We start from the raw sequence: 15507 nt of genomic DNA, 5'->3' as shown, positions 1-15507 counted from the left end.
TTTTAGTTTTTGCCTGTCTCTGTTGTTGTTTTCATAGTCAAAAATTTGTTGTAAAGTCTCATTGATGAAATATGATTGGCAAGCAAATTTGCTGTGCCATAGACGCATAATTCAGCGTAATTACTAGCTTCCGTTGAAAGCTAATGAATTAAATGGCGTTGATAATACTTGTTTTCTCGAAAATTTCGTGGTTCTAATGTACTTGCTCATATTTGTTGATTTTTTGAAATTATATTGATAAAAAAGAGAAATTCCATTGCTCCTAAAAATTAATTGAAAATAGAAGAGTTTTTGAGAAAAGTTCGTTTTTAATGCTTTCGACACTTTTCTCGCTAAATTTTTCTTGAGTTTGCTGCTTTTGTTCTTTAGGTAGCCGTAAATTGCTGACAGGTCTCATAGGCTTGTAATTGAGGATTTAATGAATGATGTTACCCGAAGCAGTTAGTTTACAGCGACTAGTCTTGAAATTTATGATAAATATTTTGAAATATTTTTCAAACTCTCCAGTTTTTGTTGTTCTTTTCGTCAAATTGCAACTTATATTCATCAATGAGAGGTCCCAGTTTCTTGTATTTCAAGAGATAACATATCTATTGATTTTATTTGTCAGTGATGTTATGTTTCTTGGACAATATGGGTTTTTCTGAACGTTTATTGAGTGGCCAATTTTTGTGTTTCTTTTTCTCTCCTTTCAGAACAATCGCGTAATAACAGATCCCAATCGTTTTCAAATGTGGCCCAAGTAAACTTATTTAATCTCTCAGTATGAATCCCTCAGCTGAATTAGTAGAAATAACAACTGAATTAAAAATACATAATATTCATATGATAGCTAATGATTTTAATGGTAGCAATAGTTTCTGTTTTAGCAAATCGTTTGTAATTTTTTGAATTTCTCTTTAGTTCGTTTCTATGGCTTAGTCTAACCAAAGACAAGTCCTTTTGGTTTTGTAATGACGTTTTAGTAATTTATCAATGATCATTTAGTTAAAAGCTAAAAAATGATTAGTTTTTAAGTTTTGATTGCATCTGATTGCATTTTGACGTTGATACTAGGTGCCTTTAAATTTTGAGATTCAATTTTTGTCGTGAAATTTTTGTTTTTAGTAATGTTGTGTTTTCTCGTAGTCTATTTAACGGCAGATCTTGTTGGCACTGTAATGAGGCATGGCATTATGTAATTCAATCAGTAGTTAGGTTATGTAACGAGTTTTTTAAACTCAAATATCTATTTTTGTTATCTCTTCATTTGGTTAACAATTAAGTAAAAAATGTACATGAGCTCGGGTCGGAACATCATGTGCGAACGCACATTAACGAGCATCCTTGTTATTTTTTTAGCTTTGTGTTGCTTCGCTAATTTTAACACTCTAGATCTTTTAGCAGTAACTAGCAATTCGAGGTTGCAACCCGAGTTTTTTCGATTGTTCCAATGTTTAGTCTCGATTTCTAAAAAAAAAATGCTACCAAAAGTTGCAAATAGCAGTTATTGCTAATCACTTTTTTAAAAGATATCTTTTGTCAGACCCTTAACTTACTGAAATGACAAGAAAACTTGATAAGAAATTAACTCTAGACCAAAAAGTTCACGGTGAAAGGAAAATCCCGCGGAGGTATATCAATTCATAGTCCCACAGTTTTTCTGCACCTTTAGTCCGTTTCTATGGCTTAGTCTAACCAAAGTCAGGTCTCTCTGTTTGGTTTCGTAGTAAATTATTAGTAATTTGTCAGGGTTTATTTTGTTAAAAAGCTAATGTTTTTTAAGACTTTTGAATTTATTGGTTTAAAAAATATTGATTAATATTTGAATTTCGCCTCATTATTCGTTCTCTTTGTCGAATTGTTACCTAGTCTCATTAAGAAAAATTTCCATCTGCTGTATAGAAGTGAAAAAGTAAATTTGAGTAGTTAAGGTTTTATCTGACTGCATTTTGACGTTGTTACTAGGTGCTTTTAAATTTTAATTTTTAAATATTTTTTAGATATTTTAAATTTCAGTTTTTGCCGTGAAATTTTTGTTTTTGCTAGTTTTGTTGTTTGTTTTTTCCCCGTAGTCTCCTTAATGTCAGATCACGTCTGCGCTAAAATGAGGCATGGCATTATGTAATTCAATTAGTAGATAGGTTGTGTAACGATTGTTTTAAACTCAAACATCTTTTTTTGTTATCTCTTCGTTTGGTCGACAATTTAGTCCAAAATGTAGATGAGCTCGGGTCGGAACATCAAGTGCAAACGCACACTAACGAGCCGCCTTGTTAGCTCTAATTTAAAGTTGGTAATGACTCTGAGGTTGCTAATGGTGTAAAAGTATAAGCAGACTGTGTTTGCTGCGCGAATGCGGGGAATTGTTTTTTTTCTTGCCAAATTCCTTGGACCGCATATTCCACGTTTTAATTATTTGTCATTGTCGGCCTGCAATTCTGTTGGCATGAAATGTAATCTACTCAACCCAGTTTTGCTCCTAGGATATTTCCCTTATGAAAACGTCGACGATCAATCCAAAATTTCAACAACTGTCAAGAGATTTTTTGAACGGTGCTCTTTTGTAATTGATAGAAGTTATCTGTAATCGGTCAAAGTACCGTGCCATGTCCTGCTATAGAGGCATCGCATTAAATGAACGGTTCCAGTTAGTAGCTATAACTGAATTGAACTTCTATGTTTTTTAGATTCAAAGTACTGTTGGTGAATCTCATTTGCGCTCCAAAGTTTTTCTTAAAAGCAAAAGGCATAAAGGATGGCTCTATTATTCTAATAGGTTGACAATGATGAACTTAACCTAAGGTTGAACGTTAAAGTGTTAGTCTTTTCGTTGATTTTAGGTCAGGAACGAAAAAAATACAACTCGACATGCAAAATACAAATTATGAGAAATTTTACCGAATCCCGTTATCTAAGTGAAAAACTAAATTCGAAATTGTGTGCTTCACTTTTTCTGCTCAATATAAAATCATCATCTAACGAACAGTACGTATTTTGAAAATCATTAAGGCATATTTCATTGATTTCTGAAAGTCTGCGGGCATATTCGATAGTCCCTGAAAACTTCTTTTAAACCTGTTCGTGCCTATCAATTCCCACTTATAATTTTAAATTTGCAAACGCGAGCCGTTTCCGGGTGTAGTCTTATTTAACTGTTTTTGTATTGCAAATCTTTCGTCGTCCTGAAATGTGATGCATTTTGTATTAGTATGATAAATATGTGTATAATTTTCTTTATTATTCTTCAGTTTATTGCTGTGAACAAATTTGTTGTTGTCTCCTTTTACTGTAGTTACTTGAAGTTTTGATCAAAGCAATTGTGGATTTTTAATGTTACATTTTGCAGCTCTAAATTTTTTCCCTATGAACTTTAAGGGTACTCAACGTCCTTCTTGTTTTCTGTGGGTCTGATTTTCAGGTGAAATGCTAATGTTTTTTATGAGTCATTGGACCCACCAATTCGTGATACTAATCTTGGTAAATCAATGTAGATTTTCTCTATCGTTGGGTATAATTGGTAATTTAACTGGTGTACATCATCTTAGAGTTCACTTCGTTGATTAGAGAGGCCCTAGTTTTTTAGTGATGCACTGTTTGAGGCCCATCTGGGACGACTGTAATCTCATTTAAATTTGCTATCATTTGGATGGCTTGTATTGATGATTCACTTTACCCCAATATTTGTTTTGGGTCTTCAGAGAGTGTCTTTAGTTGCTTGTAATTGTAGTCATTCACCCATTTCGAAATGATTTATCTGCAATTATTTAAAATCGTAAAACGCGTGAATTGATACTAAAAAAATGAACTTTAGCGTTACCGTTTTCAGAGATGAATTAAGTGCTATCAACGGCAAATTTGATAAATCTCTAGTTATTAGAGCTCTACAGTTGCATCTTACTATGAATAGTTGGATTCTAATGGAGAGTCAGACTTATCGGGAACTGATATACTTGAGCTTCAATTTAGTTTGCCTTTTCAATGCCTTCTCCGTTTTCACTTAAGGGTCGACTATTTACTGTTTGGTTGAGCATCAATTTGAAATAAATGGTTTGCAACAAATTTTTAAGAACTATTTGCTATACTAATTTATTTTTGCGCAAGCAAGGCATTTGTCTAGAACTGTGTATTTGTTCTGCAGTATCGGCTTTTTTTGGTTTTTTTTCTTGAAACCGAATTCACGTGTTGAGTTTTTTTTCCTGCCTTTATCCGGCCCGCGCAATGTATAACGTTGACCAAAGATTTCAAAGTGATAAATAAGTTTTTATTTTCTGTCGACTTAAATCTCATTTAGTTTGATAATTTATGGCTGGTTTGTATTGATGACTCATTTTTCTGCAATGTTTGTTTTGTGTCGTCGGAGAAAGTCGTCAGTTGCTTGTAATCGTGGTCAACCACCCGTTTCGAGAGTGCTTCTTGAACTGATTCATCTGCAATTATTTTAAATTGCAAGACGCGTGAATTGATTTCAAAAGGTTAACTTAAGTGTTACCTTTTTCATTGATGAATTATGTGCGATCAATGTTCCTTTGGTACATCTCTAGTTTCTACAGTTCTACAACTGCATCTGACGATGAGTGGTCGGATTCTAATTGAAAGTCAGAACTTTCGGGATATGGTTAATTCGATCTTTAATGTAAGTTGTTTTTTCAGTCGTTTTCCTTTTTTTAAACTTAGGGTAGACTATTTATTGTTTGTTTAAGCATCAAAATGTATTAAATAGGTTGCAACTAATTTTTAAGAACTAATTTGCTGTTCCAATTTCTTTGCACTTGCAAAGCATTTGTCGGGATCTGTTAATTTGGTTTTCAGCATCGGCATTTTTTGATTTTTTTCGTGAAGCATTTTTTGTTTTTTTTTTAAATTCATTTGTTAACTTTTGTCCTGCTTTAGTCTGGCCAGAGCTTTGTATAACTTTGACCAAGGATCTCAGAGCTGATAGATAAATGTTCAGTTTCTGTTGATTTTGCCTTCTTATTTCAATATTAACTGCAAGAATTGGAGCGCATTCTGATTCTACTGTTTCTTTTGATGACTCGCGTTGAATCTTGCCTAGAAGCCTTTATGTTTCTTGATAAAAACATCTCGAATGGTGTTTCGTTTTTGTAGCCAGATTTTAAAAATGGCCATAGATTTTAAGATTTCGCTATTGATTTTCTCTTCTGTTGTTTTACTGTGTAAGAGAATGTAGATAAGGATTCAATTACATTGTTCTAGACAGTTTGTTAAGTTTTTTTTCAGTTTTAAGTTGCGGGAACAACCAACTCGTTTTGGTTGCGATAAGGTCAAAAGTCAATGTTTTTTCAAGTTTCACTTCTGACTTGATTGTTGCACGACATGCTCCAGGGGAAAGAGGAGGCCAACTAGCTCATCACAGACGGTTGACCAGATCGTCAAAGAGGGTGTAACTCAAGTTGCCTAGAGAACCGTTTCGGAGAAAGGTCAAGAAAAAATGGGCTAATCAGCCAAAACGCGTGCGAGCGCGGAGACCAGGCGAACGTACGTGCCGTAAGCCGTTTTCACCTTCACCACACGGTGTTGTCCATCTGGTCCAGGGTAGACTTCGAGAACACGTCCAAGGGGCCAAATTCCACGTGGAGTCATATCTTTCAGAATCCAAACAACGTCGTTGACTCTCAGTGGTGTTTGGCCACTATCGCTCCATTTGGACCTGTTTAACAGTGTCGGAAGATACTCCTAGAAGAGTCGTTTCCAGAAATGGTTGACCATTTGCCGCACATTCTTCCAAGACTTGAAACTGGCGGGTTCTTGGCTGTCAAACTTTCCTGGTGGGAGAGAATTGAACGGTCTGTTGATCAGAAAATGGTTTGGCGTGAGAGGCATTTCATTTTCCGGAAGGCCAGCGACAATCGTTAGTGGTTTGGAGTTCAATATAGCTTCGGTCTCGACCGAAATTGTCCTGAACACATCAAGCGACAATCTTCTGGAGCCTAGAATGATCAATAGAATGCGTTTCGCGGTCTGGATCAAGCGCTCCCAAATACCGCCAAAATGAGATCCATAGGGAGGATTGAACTTCCAGGTTGTATTCGTTGCTGCCATTGCTTTGTAGATTTTGTCGTTGTAGAGACGTTTCACAGATCTTTTGAGTTCCTCAGATGCACCAATAAATGTCTTGCCATTGTCACTGAGAATTGTTTTTGGCTGACATCTGCGGCTTACAAAACGTCGATAAGCGTTTAGAAAAGTGTCAGTGTTGAGATCAGGACAAGCTTCTAGATGGACACACCTAGTAACCAGGCAAGTGAAGATGAGGCCGTAGTGTTTTTCAATCTGTTCTTTGGCATCTTCTATATAAAAGGGTCCAAAAAAGTTGACTCCGCTGTTCGCGAAAGGATACTGAGTAGAGTCTGTCGGAAAACGGCAGGCAGGAAGGGGAGCCATGACAGGTTGAATGTTTTGAGCGGCAAATCGTCTGCAGAGAAAACATCGGTACTTTATACTCAAAAGTTTTTTCCTGAGGCCAATGATGTGGTATCTTTGCTGCACAAAAGCTTTCACTAGCTCTGTTCTTTGGTGAACGCAAATGTTGTGTGCATGCTCTATATAGAATTTCGCTATCTTGTCTTTTGCGTGCAGTATAATCGGAATATTCTCGACTTCGAAGTTATCTGGCGCAAATTGCAATCTTCCGCATGACCAAAGCATTTAATTGTTGTCCAACATTCGGTTGAGCGAACGGATTTTGCTCTTTGAATCTATCCTGGAACCACATTTCAGGGCTTGGATTGTTGAGAAGAAGAAATTTTGCTGCGACATTTTGATCAGCCGATTTCTTGCAAGAATGACGTCTTCTGTTATATACTGCTGATCTTTAGGCCTTTGTTTTCTAATCCGAAAGAACAAATTGAAGACTGTTGCTAAAGTGAGGAGCAACTTGTTTCAAGTTGAGAACTGTGTCGGGTCAATTATTTGCACCGACAAATTTCGTGAAATTTCATGCGTTGCTAACACATGCTTTGGAGAGTTTTCAGGAGCACTGAGCTGTCTTATGGAAAGAAATGCTGGCGCTGTTAGCCACTTGGCTGGTATTTCGTCTGGATTGAGATCACGGGTCCCGTGGTCAGCTGGAATTTTTTTGGTGGTAACGTGTTTCAATTGGTAAGCATCAGTTGATGCAAGGATTTCTTTGAGGCTATTCGCAACAAAAACAGGTTGTTGCTTGGTTGTGGATAACCAGTCAAGTACTACTTGACTATCTGTCCAGAGTGTAGAACGAGTAATGTGAAACGATGACTCTTTCATGATGGTTGAAAGGATGCGCACTCCGATGACTGCGGCTTCCAACTCTAATTTGGGTATGCTGATTTGTTTAATTGGAGCAACTTTGCATTTGCTTATTAAGTAACAAATTTCAACATCAGTGGCTAAGTTAGGAACTGTTTTCAAGTATGCAACGGCTGCAACTGCTACAGCTGAGGCGTCGACAAATACATGGATTTCATTTTCACTTTCTGGTGAATGGCAACTCTTTTTGAGAGTTCTGTTCAATGGTATTTCTGGTGAAGAAAAGTATAAGTCCAAATTTTTTGAAGTGGTTTAAATACTTGAGGGGCAATTTGTTCATCCCATTTTTTCCCAAGTTTCCACAGTTCTTGAAGAACTATTTTGAAACGGATCGTTGATGGCAACATTATCCCTATTGGGTCGAAGATCGAGGAGACAAGACTACAGATCTTACGTTGAGTGTACGCTAAGGCATCTTTTGGGAAATCAGTGAAAGGTTTCATAAGAAAGCAGTCTTTCTCAAAATTCCATTTAACACCAAAAACTCGAACAATATCAGTCTGGTTGTCTTTGTCTTCTGGAGGGATTTGGTTTAGGACTACAGAGCTGTTTGAAACAAATTTTGTGTGTCGAAACCCACCTGTTTTTAGACAATGTTTTGTTTCAAGAACTGCCTTACAAGCGTCTTTTTCTGTTGCATGTGATTGGATGTAGTCATCCATGTAAAAGTGCTTTCTGACGGCTTTGAGGGCCTCTGGGAAATGTTGAATGTTCTCTTTGGCACAATTGTTAAGAACGTATATTGCGCACGAAGGCGAGCAATTTGCGCCAAAGATGAGTCTGGTAAATTGTTATTGTTGTATCTGATTGTCTGCTAACCAGAGAAATCGAAGAGCAGATTGATCAATCTGATGGATGGCGATTTGCATAAACATGCCTTCGATGTCCGCAAGGGCTGCAACGGGATGTTCTCGAAATCTCATCAGGACACCTAAAAGGTTATTAAGGAGATCGGGTCCTGTAGGAAGGTTTGAATAAAGCAATTGGCCGCGGTTTTTTGAAGCAGCATTTGCAACTCGGCGGAATTTTCCTGGCTTGTTGATATTTTCCACAGGATGGTGTGGCAGGTACCAAATTCTGTCTGGCTGAAGATCTTGCATTTCCACCGGTTTGACCAGTTTTTCTCAAGGTCTGTCAAGAGAGTCTTACTGTATTTTTCTTGCAACAAAGGTTTACGCTGAAGGCGTGTGTTGAGGCTTTTGACTTGGTTCAGTGCAGAATAGAAGTTGTTTTCCAACTTTATTTCTGATTTCCAGGGCAGTTTGATTTCATATCTCTCACCATTGTGATTGATAGAGTTCTTCAAAATATCAATAAATTGTTCTTCTGGTTTTGTGTAAACCTGTTCACGGTCCTTCTGAATGCCATCTGCTTCAATACTCCAGAACTGTTGAACAAGTTCGTCAAGTCCGGGTTCATCTGTTCTGTTTCTTGACACATGGAAAATAAATTTCTTCTTCTGCTGACTTGCGGGCTGCTGAGTGGTTGCTGAGATACGGTTCTCATATTCACCGGCGAGGGTCCAACCAAGTTTAGTTTTCACACCAAACGGTTGATTTTGATTGCCAGGTATAACATGTGTAGGGTAGGTGAATGCGAATGCATTAACACCGAGGAGGGCGCCGATTTTGCCATCGGCAATATTTGGGAAATGTATGTGGCGCAAACTGTTGAAGGCATCAGAAATTTGATTAAGTTCAAAAATTTTTGCAGCTGCGACGTTCAGGGGCGGGGTGCTGAACGTTCGAGAGAGTTCAAACGATATTTCAGTTGACTTATATGGAGTTATTGTGACTGGCTCAACAATTTTTGAGAGGGACTTGCTATTCTCTGTATTGAGAAATTGTAGTGGTACTGATTGTTGAGGTTCACGGGGAAGCTCAAGAAATTCAGCTATGGCGTCCAATACAAAGCTGAATTGGCTACCGGGATCTATGAGGGCGTAGGTATCGAATGCTTTATCCCCCTTGAGGAATGAAACCGGAATAAGCTGCAATTGCTCATCCCAATTTTTCGGTGTTTCTGAGCACTGGTTAAGGCTGAACGATTGGTTAATTGCATTGCCGTTTAAATTACGTCGTTGCACGTTTTGATGGCTTTGGTTGTTGAAAGTTTGGCCATAACGGCTGTTGGGGGCTTTGTTTGTTTGACTTTTCTGTTGAGAAGATGTATTTGGATTTTGACTTGAATCGTTACTACTAGAAGAAGCTGTTGGATTGTTACCAGAAACAACTTCAGTAGAAAAGGCTGCTGTAGGGCGTTTGATTTGCTTGGCAGGATCATGAAGAGTTGTGTGGTGGAATCCACTGCAAACCTGACATCGTTTTTGCGATGGGCACGATTGTTTGTGGTGTTTGTTGCTCAAGCAGTTTGTACACAAATTGCTTTTGCTGACAAGGTTATGTCGATCACCTGGTAAACATAACTGATACTCAGGGGATGTGGCAATGCTCTTTTCTTATTTGCAATTCTCACAAGGTCGTTTTGTATTAAAAGTTTTATTCGGAATGTTTTGTGAAGTTGAGGGTTGTTTTTGCTGAGGCGCAAAGTTCCAATGTTTTCTCTGTTTTCCGCTGATGCGTTGTTGACTGACAATGGAAGGTTGCTTTTGTATGGCTGGGTTTGTAGGTTGTTCGAGTTGACAAACTTTGAGGCTTGAGAACTGATGGTTCTTTGATTGCTTTCTCGACTCACTTTGTCGTAGATTTGAGCTTGGAGCTCTAACCATTGTTGAAAATCGACGAGAGTCGGGTCTGAGCTGAGCTCGGTAAGACAATGTTCAGTCCATTTCAGAACCAAATGATGTGGTGTTTTCTCCTTGGCTTTCTTAATGAGTGTTGTAGACTAGACTGGAGTTCTGCTGTAAAGCCAAGGTATTGGAAGGCTTGCACAAGTCTTTTCAAAAATGAGGAAAAAGCAATGAAGCTTTGCTTGTTTTGGAAGTTCATTTGCCAGTTTTCGAGCTGGTTAATGAACGCATTAACAACTATAGTACGATCTCCGAAATGTCGGATTGGTTCATTCAGTGCTGTCTGATAATAAGATGGATCGCAGGAGTAAGCATGAATCAAGTCCTTTGCTTTCCCACTGACAGAATCCTGCAAATACTGTATACGATGCTTGTCTGTAATGGAAGTGTTGTTGTGAATCATTGTGTTGAAGTTATTGATCCACTCGTGAAAGTGGATAGGGTTACCATTGAAATTCTGAAGTTTCAGAGGTGGCAATTTGATTGAATGTTTGAAATCATTATTTCCTCCTTCCTGTGCTACATTATTGTTCGAGTGTACTGAGCTAATATGTTGATTGACAGTGGGTAGTAAACTCTGGTTGATTAGAGGCTGGCTGAACTGATTTTGTCCAACAGGATTTAGCTGTTGATTAATGCACATTGGGCCATGGATCGTGGAAGTTACTGGGACTTGAAGGTTCGATTGAAGTAGAGAGCCAGGAAAAAACTGGTTGTTACACAGCTGACTGGGCTGTGCCATAATTTGGTTAATTGAGAAGCCTGTGCTGACGAGGTCGTGTTGACTGTTCACAGGTTGTGGAAATTGCAGAGGAGCTGCAGTTACGTTTGATTCTGAAGCTAACTGGTTTGGCTGAAAATTAGGAGCTGCAGGATTTAAGACGGTATTTTGATGCGGTTGTTCCATGGGTTGCATGGTAATTGGTGGGAAACTTGTGGAGTGTACCCCATTTATAGGATTAATACATTGATTGGATTGTAGGGAATTGTTTTCTGCGACTAATTTATCAGTTTTACTTGGAAGATGTGAGGTTCTGTTTGCCACTGTGGGTAAGCAGGGGAGTTTTTGCAGATCACAATTCAACAGTTGACTATCGAGGTTTCCATTTGTTCCTATTTGAACTCGAGAAGGTCCAAAATTCTGTTGCAGATTGGGAAAATTATGACATTGAGTTTTTCTGTTGGCATTTGAATCCTGATTGTTTTTTTGCTTTGGCAAGTTTAAATTAAAGGTTTCGTGCAATGCCGAGTTTTGGACAAATAGACCATTTGCATTAAATTGAATAGTTGGATCTGCCAAATTGAAGGGGTTTGAAATTGAGTGATTACTTGAAAGGTTCAAATTTTGGGTTGGAGGCAAAAGGTTCTGCGACGTGTTAAAGTTGTCACTCAAGTTGATTTGAGCTGTTTCAGTTTCGAGGACATCTCTATTTACCAAGTTGGAGCCAATTTCGAATTTCCTTATACTTTTTTGAGATGTGAATTCTTTGCTGTTATCTTTTTCAAAGTAGGGAAAAGGATTGCGAGCATTTGTTCGGTTTTCAATGTTATTTTTCGATTTTAGAAGACTTTCACGAACTTCCTTTTTAGGATTTCTTTGGTGGGCTTCAAGCACATGTTGAATTTGAAGTCCTGGTTCAATAGATGTTTGTAAAAACAATGATGGTTGTCTAGGTCTTGGTGGTATTGGAGGCGGCTTGTCGGAGATGTTACTGCTGGTCTGCTTTTCTTCTATAGCGCGCTGAGAATGGATCTGTTCCTTGACGTCACTGGGCGCAGGTTTTGATTGCCGAGACAGGGTTCTTCTGCTGGAGAACATGCTGACATCATCTCTAACTCGACTGAAAGACTGACTGAGCTGGCCATCATCGTCCAAGAGATCGACTTGCAGTTCCAATTCATTGAGTCGAGTTATTAATGTCGTTTGCCTATTCAATATTGATGATGCAGTGCTTTGATGTGGCTGCTGCCTCATCACTTCCTCTGAGAGTTTCCTGAGCTCCGCTTCCTGGCCTTTGATCTTGTTGATCATCAAAGACAATGATCGGAAACTCCTTTTCTGCTCCACAGTTTTCTCAAGGAGATCGAGCAGTTTCTTCATTGACATTTGTGTCGCTTTGAACATGTTGATGGCAAACTGACATTCAGCGCTGTTCTGCTTCAACATCTTGGTGGCCGTTGCCTTGTTGAAGCTGACTGTTGATGCTGTTGGCGAAGCAGCTCGTTACTGAAGGTGAAGAACGGCTTGAGAACCGGAGCGACGCAAGTTTTTGATTTTAAAAAGGTTGTCTAAGGTTTGAATGCTAATGATCCTAGTTTTTTCTTGTTCAAAAGACCAGCGACGCAACTTTTCTCAAAAGTGATGTCCTAGGATGTGTTTTCTGTGCTAAATATAGCTTTTTGCACTAAAAAAACCTAAAGGCTTTTCCGAACGTTCGCGCGTTTTAACCGTTTTTTGTTCAACAGACCTAAATAATTGCTTGTTTTTTGTTGAATTAACACAAGTTTCGCTTAAATAGCTGGCGTTAACTGTTTGAACTAGTGTGTATGGCTACTGTGGTTTACAGGAAAACTGTGCCTTGCTACAATTATGCAGCTGAACCAATATTAGACCAGAACTCAAATAATTGTTACATTAAACTCCTTTTTCTTGAAAACTTCAAAAAACTCGTCTGTTTCTCTCAAATACGAATAAATTACCAACCAGAAAGCTTATAAAGCTACCCAAGAAACTTTCCTTAGCTCCCTAACCCTAACCGAGCACTATGATTAATAAATACCTCTCACAGTTTTTTGCGAATTTATAACTTTGGAACCTGTTCTTTTTCTAGGAGTTTATTGTTGTTGTGACGGCTAAAGATAGAAAATTTGTAAAATTACGATACGTTTAGGCAACAAAAATTACAGGGGGCTACTGAATGCTAGAAAATTGCAGAGACGAGTCATATTGTGGAAATCTTTGGAACTCTTTGGTGTATTGACTTGTTTCGGGTTTTGCAAAAACTTTTTCGTTTTCTTTAAAACTGTGTGACTTTATCTGTTGTTTTTCACTCTTTCTTCATTATCTTTAATATGCATTGACGTTACTAAACTTTCAAAGCTCTCTCCGACAGATATCATCTCAGATCTGCCTTTCAAAATAACTGAGAGTAGGAAAAAAAATATCAAATTTTCTGGTGACTACTGGAACCAATTTTCTTCGAAAACTCCTCTTCTGCTAATGGTAACGTCTGAAACCAATAGGGATAAAGGGACTTCACAGACGGCTACGCCTGAGACCGAGGATTTCTGCAAAAGATCAAGTTTTGGAAGTTTTTTCCAAAAAAAAATTAAAATGGTATTTATTTTCGTCAAATGAAAGTTTTGATATTTGGTGTGGCGCTTAAAGACTTTCTATTTACTTCCCTATACAGGTGAAACTATCAAAGCAACTGACAATGATTTGTTTTACGTGTTCGTTTAGTGGTTTATTTGGCAATTCAAATGAATATCTCGTCAGAAAACTAACTTGTGTTTTTGAATTTTCTGAATTCAAAAAAATTTTTTCTGACATTTCTCATTTATATGATACTGATTGGATAAATCAATGTAAATGGCTTTCTGTTTGACTGCAAACTATTTCAAGAGAGTATTTCATTGTTTGAAACGGATATGGATTGAGAAAAGTAAATTGTGTTTTTTGAATTTTCTGAAATCAATAATTTTTTTCTGACATTTCTTATTGATATGATACCGATGTGATATATCGATCAAAGTGGCTTTTTGTTTTATCAAAATTCAATTCAGAAGAGTGGTTTAATAGTTTTTTCCGCAATTCAAATGGATATATAGTCAGAAAGTTAAATTGTGTTTTTTGAATTTTCTGAATTCAAAAAATTTTTTCTGACATTTCTTATTAATATGATGCTGATGTGATATATCGAACAAAGTGGCTTTTTTTATCAAAAACCAATTCAGAAGAGTGGTTTATTAGTTTTTTCCGCAATTCAAACGGATATGTAGTCAGAAAACTAAATTGCGTTTTTGAATTTTCTGAATTCAAAAAAATTTCTGCGATATTTCTTATTTATATGATACTGATTGGTTATATCGATGCAAATAGCTTTCTGTTTGATTACAAACCAATTCAAAAGAGTGGTTTAATAGTTTTTTCCGCAATTGAAACGGATATGTAGTCAGAAAACTAAATTGTGTTTTTTGAATTTTCTGATTTAAGGAAAATTTCTCTGATTTTTGTGCTTTTTTTCGCAGATTTTTCTTTAAAAATGAGAAAATTGCCTTTACTCGCTTTGAAAATATTGAAACTAGTCAAGGTTTATGAATCGAGGTGCTATAGTAACAAAAAAGGTTTTTTGGAGGACAAATATCAATTTTTTGGAGGCTTTTTGTCGAAAAAAAAATAGAAATTTTGGATGGCTCTAACCGGGGAACAGAACATCAGAGGTAACGTTTGAGACCTCGGGCGGACGTCTGCTGGTGACGTCTGAAACCAGTAAAAAAAATAGATCCGCTCGTCGGGGTGACGTTTGTAACCCAAACTTGGCTTCGTCGCTGAAAAAATTGCTTGTCTTTTTTTTGTCTTTTCTGTGTCTTTTCTTTGTCTTGACCGGCTGCCAGCTTTCGGGTTCCGTTTACTGTGCTCGGCACTTGATGGTTGAACTGACCGCTGATGCTCTCTTCAGTGAGTCGGACAAGTTGTGGAACAAAGAAACTATTTGCCGGTAACAGGGGAGACTTTTGTCCTCAAAATTGTTTTGGGGAAAGAAGGTTTTGTTCTTTGAACGAGAGGTAAACCATAAATAGTAAGAGAATGTAGATAAGAATTCAATTACCTTGTTCTAAACAGTTTGTTAAGTTTTTTTTCAGTTTTAAGTTGCGGGAACAACCAACTCGTCTTGGTTGCTATAAGGACAAAAGTCAATGTTTTTTCAAGTTTCACTTCTGAGTTGATTGTTGCACGACATACTGTTTGAAAGGTATATCTGTCTCAGATATTTTTTTCAGATTTTGACTCTTTTTTCGTCCAGCAGGTCCCATCATTTCTTCCCTCTTCCCCATCAAGCTTGTTTGGAATTGAAAAACCAAGACTGAAGTACAGTAAGAAGGCTACTTTTCAACTGCATGCTTGCCAGTGTTTATGTCCCCACAAGAGGTCTAATGCTTCAAACCTTGACATTTATCCTTCCTTGCTGTTTTCGACTATTGGTTAATTATCATTAAATCGCGTTTTGCTTGTGCTGTGGTGTTTCCAAATTCGGCCTCGTCGACTGATTGGGCTGGTAAAGTCGGTGCTTTGGTGTACAGGGAGTGGGGGCAAGATTGTTAATTTGTGATAGGTTCGTCACCGTACCCTGCAGAGAAGCGGCTCCAAAGTCGGTTTGTCCGAGAAAACTTAAATGCCTAATGTGTTTGTTTCGACTGCACTAGATTAAACCCGACCAAGTCGGTTCGGTTTTTCAAATTTTTTGCTT

Source organism: Convolutriloba macropyga, chromosome 2, assembly GCF_964194025.1.
Source record: "Convolutriloba macropyga chromosome 2, txConMacr16.3, whole genome shotgun sequence".
Taxonomy (NCBI): Eukaryota; Metazoa; Xenacoelomorpha; order Acoela; family Convolutidae; genus Convolutriloba; species Convolutriloba macropyga.
This window is presented reverse-complemented; position numbering follows the sequence as displayed.